Source organism: Mastomys coucha, unplaced genomic scaffold, assembly GCF_008632895.1.
Source record: "Mastomys coucha isolate ucsf_1 unplaced genomic scaffold, UCSF_Mcou_1 pScaffold21, whole genome shotgun sequence".
Lineage (NCBI taxonomy): Eukaryota > Metazoa > Chordata > Mammalia > Rodentia > Muridae > Mastomys > Mastomys coucha.
Genome location: NW_022196904.1, coordinates 107860140 through 107866533, shown reverse-complemented (window position 1 = coordinate 107866533; position 6394 = coordinate 107860140). Strand labels below are relative to the sequence as shown.

The following is a 6394-nucleotide window of genomic DNA, read 5'->3' as shown; positions in this document are numbered from 1 at the left end:
TCCAACCAGACTGTGCAGGGATGATTACTATTTACAAAGGAGAGTTTTAACTACTATTTTTCAGTTCTCCAATCCCATGTGTCCTAAGCATCCCAGGAAGCTTTCCGGCTTACTCTCAGCCTTTTCCACTTAGGAAGGGCTCTCCTGCATTTTCCTAATGAACAAACCTCACCTCAGCATCTCAGATGCATATGTTTCCCTGCAGATTACAAGCTCTGGGAGCAGGGTGCTCACATCTCCCTTTCTAGCTGGAGCTTAGTCAAGTGCCCAGAGTGGAGCAGGTCATCCACAAGGGCTGCATGGATGGATGAACAAATGCAGGAGCAAGGATATGGGCATTTCAAACTAAGATTATTAGTATAAATCTGTATACACTTCATCCATCCCCCACAACTTCCCTCTCATTCTTCTCTTTTTAAGACAAAGTATCCCTTAGGCTGGCCTCAAACTAGCTATGCAGCAAATGTTACACATCCTCAAATTTCTGATGTCTTTTCTGTGCTTCAGGAGAGCTGGGATCATAGACATACGTACACTGCCATATCTGGTGCTGGGAGTGAAGCCCAGGGCTTCAAGTGTACTGGGTAAGCCCTCCACCAATGGCGCTACACTGCAGCCCACCACATTATTTTCTTATGAAAAGCTTCCTTCTGATCTCTTTTTCCTTTTTCCCTTACAAACTGCCAATTTGGACTTGTAATCCTGCAGAAAGTCGACAGGATTGCTGGGAAACTGACGGCCACTGAAAAGCCAAGTGCTGCTTGGGCTTTGTAAAGGGAGCTTCATCATGGCTGTCAGTGAAGAAAACACATTGGTTCCAAGAATTGCTGCAGATTACTTGCTGTCTTTTACTTTGAAGTCAACAGCTTTCATAAAGAAAATGAAACATGGCCAGCCAAGGGAGTAAAATGAAAAGTGCCACATCTTCGGAAGGGGCTATTTTTTTTTTCATTTTTATTAGTTCTTTGAGATTTTAGTAAGTGTCTTTTGATCATGGTCACTGCCCTCTGCCCATTCCTCCCAGATCCACCCTCCCCACCCCCACCTTCCCAATTTTACATCGTGTGTGTGTGTGTGTGTGTGTGTGTGTGTGTGTGTATCCCGAATGTTATTTTGTTTTTTGCTTTTTAAAGGCTTCGAAGGTTGCCAATGCAAGCTTTTCTCTTCAAAAGCTATCTTAAAAGAAGAAAATACTTGTTACAATAATGCAAATATGTAACCGAGCATGACTTGCAGCCTAATGGCTTAAACAATGGAGCAACTGTACAATGGTCGGTTCTCCCTCTTCCCATTTGACATTTATCACACTGGTTAATGACAAAGATTCTATACAGAGAATGCAGTCTCACTCATCCTATTAAATAGACCTTAATATAGCTGTATGAGGCTCTGGAACAGATTTATTTGCTTTTGATGCAAAGAAATAAAGTTGAGAGATGATATTTTCCTTGAGTTCTGGGCAGGCGTGGACGTGCCCTGCATACCCAGACATGCAGAACAGTGGGGTATTGTTCAGCTGTTGTTTAGTTTAAAAATTATCCGCTGGGTTGCTGAAAGGGAGAAGGGAAGGCAACTGAAAGGCTGTGGTGAGTGAAGAGATAAGAGAGGAAGTAATAGAAAAAGGAAAGTGCAAGACTGAAGACGCTTGGGCTGCCAGGCTGATGGGATGTGGGCAGATATAATGAAGCCTTCACTGCTAAATGGCACAAGCAACATATTTGTGTAAACAGAGCAAACGGATAACCACAAAGTTAAAACACATTATTTTTGTTGTTGTGTGTTTGGTTTTGAGTCTGTAAAGTGAGCTATCTTTCCAATTCCCAAATCCTAAAACCAGAACAGAACCCAACAAAATCTATAGTTGAAGGTGGATGTTGTAATGGATGCCAGAAGCCAGAAGCTGGGAGGAGGCAGGAGACAAAGGTTGCCCTTGGCTACACATGGAATTAGAGGCTAGCCTGGGACAGATACATGAGATACATGTCTGTTTCAAAACACACACACACACACACACACACACACACAAATATAAAGTTGAAAAGGAATGTAAAGATCAAAGGGTAAAAAGCAAGTTTCAAGGGCTAAGGCATATGTTATCACAAATCTGCAATTTTTACTGAGATGGTCCAAAGCAGCAAGTTGGACAGATAGAGAGATGAACCAATGGGTTAGTGGGTAGATGCACTGAAAAACAAATAAAACAAAGCACATAACTGTAACGGCTATGTGGTGGATATGTGGATTGGGGAAAAAATGGTCATAAGAAGATGGAAGAGGAAGTAATTGTTTGTTTTTAAATAAGCACAACTTTCAAAGAGAGAAAAGGCACCCATGAGACTAATCCATAGAGTAGTCTATACCAATTTTTATGCTGAGCACACAGACAGGAGATAAACTAAAGAGCTGAAGGCTGGAAGAAAAGCAACTAACATTTGAGAACAACAAAATCTGGTTTAAATGGGTATACATAATCCTGCCCCCAAAGCCAAGAGATCACGGCTGGTCTTGGTAGTGCGGAACTGAATTCCAGCACGCAGGAGGTAAGGCATGAAGAGTGCCAGTTAGAGTTCAGCCTGGGCTCCATAGTAATGCCCTGTCTTAAAGAAAAAAGAGTTCACCAACAGAGAACAAATAAAGAAAACATGGTGTATATATACAATGTGGAATTGTTTTCAGCCATAAAGAAAAATGAAGTACGTCAGTTGCAGGAAAATGAATATAACTGGAGATGACCATATTAGGCAAATTAAGTCAACCTTTGAGAAAAATATCACGTTTTCTCTTTTGCTGGTCCTAGGTTTAATATAGATGCTTAATATATATGTACAGATGACAAGGAAGTAGAAAAGGCGTTGTCTAGGCAAAGAAATGGGATTGCTTGGAGGGAGGAGTATGCATGGGGGGATAGCAGGAATATGGGGGATATGTCCAAGAAAGACAAATATCTCGTGTTTTCCCTCATATGTGGAATCCTGGCTAAACACACATACATGAAAGCAGAAGTAAGGCTATTTGAGAAGAAGAGGGGAGCAGCAGGAAGTTGGGGGACGGAGAGAAGGGGAGATAAGGGGTAGAACATGGTCTGAATAGTATATGAACACACTATAATAAAATGTCATTTTATCAATGAATAACACTGATAAAAGGACATTTTTTTCTAAAGACATCATCCAGGCTCTCAGATTAAGCTAGTCTGGAAGGTCTTTCCACGGGCTCCTTATATCTTAAAAAACAAAACAAAACAAGCATCATTTTCTATGTAAGTTGCTTTGAATGGGTTTTTCTGTCACTTTCTGGAAATGGCCCTCAAAGCCATAACTCCAGGAAATACAGGAATCTTAACTCTGCATAAATAATGCCTCCCCACCCCCCAGTCCAAACAAAGTCATGTGAACCTGTGCCGGGTTTTATTGCTAAGGATATAAACATGCAACTTTCATTAAAAGTTGATTACAGTAAAGTACCAGCATAATATTAACTGCCCAAAATATTTTCAGGGATGTGCTGATGGGAAGAATTCCCAAGTGAAGTTTACAAAGCAGCCATTAAGCCAGCTCTGTTTAATGTAGCTGTTCAATTATGTTCTAATTAAGTTCTGCTCTCTTGTGCTCCAATTAAGATAATCCAAAGGCACAGTTAGATGTCAAGGGACCACTTCAGAACATCAGGCCAACATCATGTCTCATTGTTTCAGGTATTTACATGTCTCCTGCTTAATCTCTTCCCGAGAAATGCAAGCCAGTCCACATAGGACGGGCATGAGATGGTAGTTTTTCAATGCCTCTTTGGAACACTGAAGGGCTCTTGTGCCAATCACCTGGCTGAGTTCCTGCCTTAGAACCATTTCCTTCTCCAACTCATACAGACCCTGACCAGCGAAGGCAACTCTAAGGACATGGGATCAGTGAACACTGACTGTGCAGAGGGACACAGAACTCAAGTTCAACAGCAAGACCTTTGTCAGGGTCAAAACATGTTGCACACCCAGCTGTAATGGTCCCATTTCCAGCACATCCAGGAGTCTGGACAGACCCTTCAAGGCCTTCACATGCAGACATCCATCAAGATGTGGGTAAAAACAAGCTTTCGCAGAAGCTCCCATGGTACACCTGCACAGACCCATCTCCATATGCCTACCCTAAACTGGGTTTACTCTTTGTTTCAACTGGACCCAGCTCCCAGCCTGCTCTTGCTTTTCCTGTGCTGGCATTTGCCTCCTGCCAAGCAAGGTTCCCAGTGCCAACAGTGACAGTTCCTACCACTTGTCACATACCCTTCTTTAACTCTCCCAACCCCATCTCAAAGAACAGAAAACCAAAGCGCACAGGGCTGAAGGAATCTTCCCAGGGTTCCAGAATTAGCAAAGGTTGGAGATGGGTCACAAGGCCTCGTCATCCATCGGGGCACCAGCATAGCCTTGGGAGGTCTCTTCCCCTAGATACTGGACTCATTTCTAGTCTTCCATTCCAGAACTGTGCTGCAATGGGAAAAATAGGCCTCCATAAGACTGGCTGTAGACAAGTCTCTGAGGTATTGTCTGATTAAGGATAAATGTGGGAAGACCCAGCCTATAGTGGGTGGTGCCATCCTTGGGCAGTGATTCTGGGTTATATAAGAGAGCAGGCTGAGGAGCTGGAGAGATGGCTCAGGGGTTAAGAGAGCTGGCTGCTCTTCCAGAGGTCAGAGGTCCTGAGTTCAATTCCCAGCAACCACATGGGGGCTAGCAACCATCTGTAAAGGGATCCAATGCCCTCTTCTGGTGTGTACAGTGACACTGTACTCGCAAACATAAAATAAATAAATCTAAAAAAAAAAATTAAAAAAAAAAAGAAAGAAAGAAAACAAGCTGAGCAAGCCTGAGGAACAAGCCAGTAAGCAGCATTGCCCTCTGACCCTTGCTTCAGTTCCTGCATCCGGGTTCTCGCCCTGAGTCCCTGCCCTGACTTCCCTGCGTGATAGACAAGCTGCAAGTGAGCCCTTCCCCTCCAAGTTGCTTTTGGTCATAGTATTTTCTAATCACAAAACAGGAACTCTAAGACTTTTCTTCAGGTTAGCTTTGTTATTTTATTGTTACATTTCTCTGTATAAGCCAAATACTGAGCTGACCCTGGATTTAAACAAACTTTCTTACTGAATTCTCACCCATACACTGCTATATAAAGCAATTGGGATCATTTGTACTTTAAAGAGGAAGAGACTAAGGCTTAGGAAGATCAAGGTCACAGTGCTTTCAGGTCGGAGGTCATGAATTCTACTGCTCTTGTAGCAGCTGTGCCTAACAACATGACAAGTCACAGCTAGACATCTAGCACATTTGTAACCCTAGCACCCAGCCTGTCGCACAGATCCTGCCTAAGTAAGACCCAATTGATCCCACTCTCTTTCTACTTTTCCCCAATGGATCCCACTGTTCAGATCTAAGTTTTCAGGAGAGGACTGGATCTGAGGAGAGTAGAGGTCCCGAGGGTCAGTCTGCTGCTTTGCTAAATGGTCATGCAGACAAATTACCTTCCAAATATTTATATCATAGATGGTGCTGCTCTTGACTTTGGTCAGAGAAATTTCTTTTTTGTAGTGGGTAATGGTTAGTGCACTGGCTCATTACCAGCCCATGTGCTGACTCTAAGTAACTGAGTTGTCAGCTGCAGTGAGTCATCTCTATCAACTGCCCAAGGCTCAGGAACATCAAGAAGGGGTCACAAAGAATGCCAGAGCCAAGGGATGGGAAGGAGAACTGTGAAATGCTGGTTTTTTCTTTCATTTTTTTAATATTAATTCTTGTTCAGCTTTTTTTTATTAGATGTTTTCTTTATTTACAATATCTCCTTTCCCAGGTTCCCCTCCAAAAGAAAAAAGAAAAAGAAAATAAAATAAGAAAAAAATTTTTTTAAAAAACCCCAAAACTAAAACAATCCCCTGTTCCCTCCCCCTCCCCCTGCTCACCACCCCACCCTCTTCTGCTTCCTGGCCCTGGCATTCCCCTACACTGGGGCATAGAACCTTCACAGGGCCAAGGTGATCATCCTCCCATTGATGACCGACTTGGCCATCCTTTGCTATACATATGCAGCTGGAGCCATGAGTCCCACCATGTGTATTCTTTGGTTGGTGGTTGAGACCCTGAGAGCTTTGAGGGTACTAGTTAGTTCATATTGCTCATCCTAAGGGGCTGCAAACCCTTCAGCTCCTTGGGTCCTTTCTCTAGCTCCTTCATTGGGGCCCTGTGCTCAGTCCAATGGATGGCTGTGAGCCTCTACTTCTGAATTAGTTGGGTACTGTCAGAGCCTCTCCGGTGACAGCTATATCAGGCTCCTGTTATCCAGCATTTGCTGATATCCACAATAGTGTCTGGATTTGATGATTGAATATGGGAAGGATTCCCAGGTGGAGGAGT

At 43.2% G+C, this 6394-nt stretch overlaps 1 protein-coding gene across 4 annotated transcripts in view; it reads right to left on the bottom strand.

Moving 5' to 3' along the window:
* Iqck (IQ motif containing K) overlaps positions 1–6394 on the bottom strand; it is a 125563-nt gene that overhangs the window by 82074 nt on the left and 37095 nt on the right. The gene's annotated exons all lie outside the window — the stretch shown is intronic.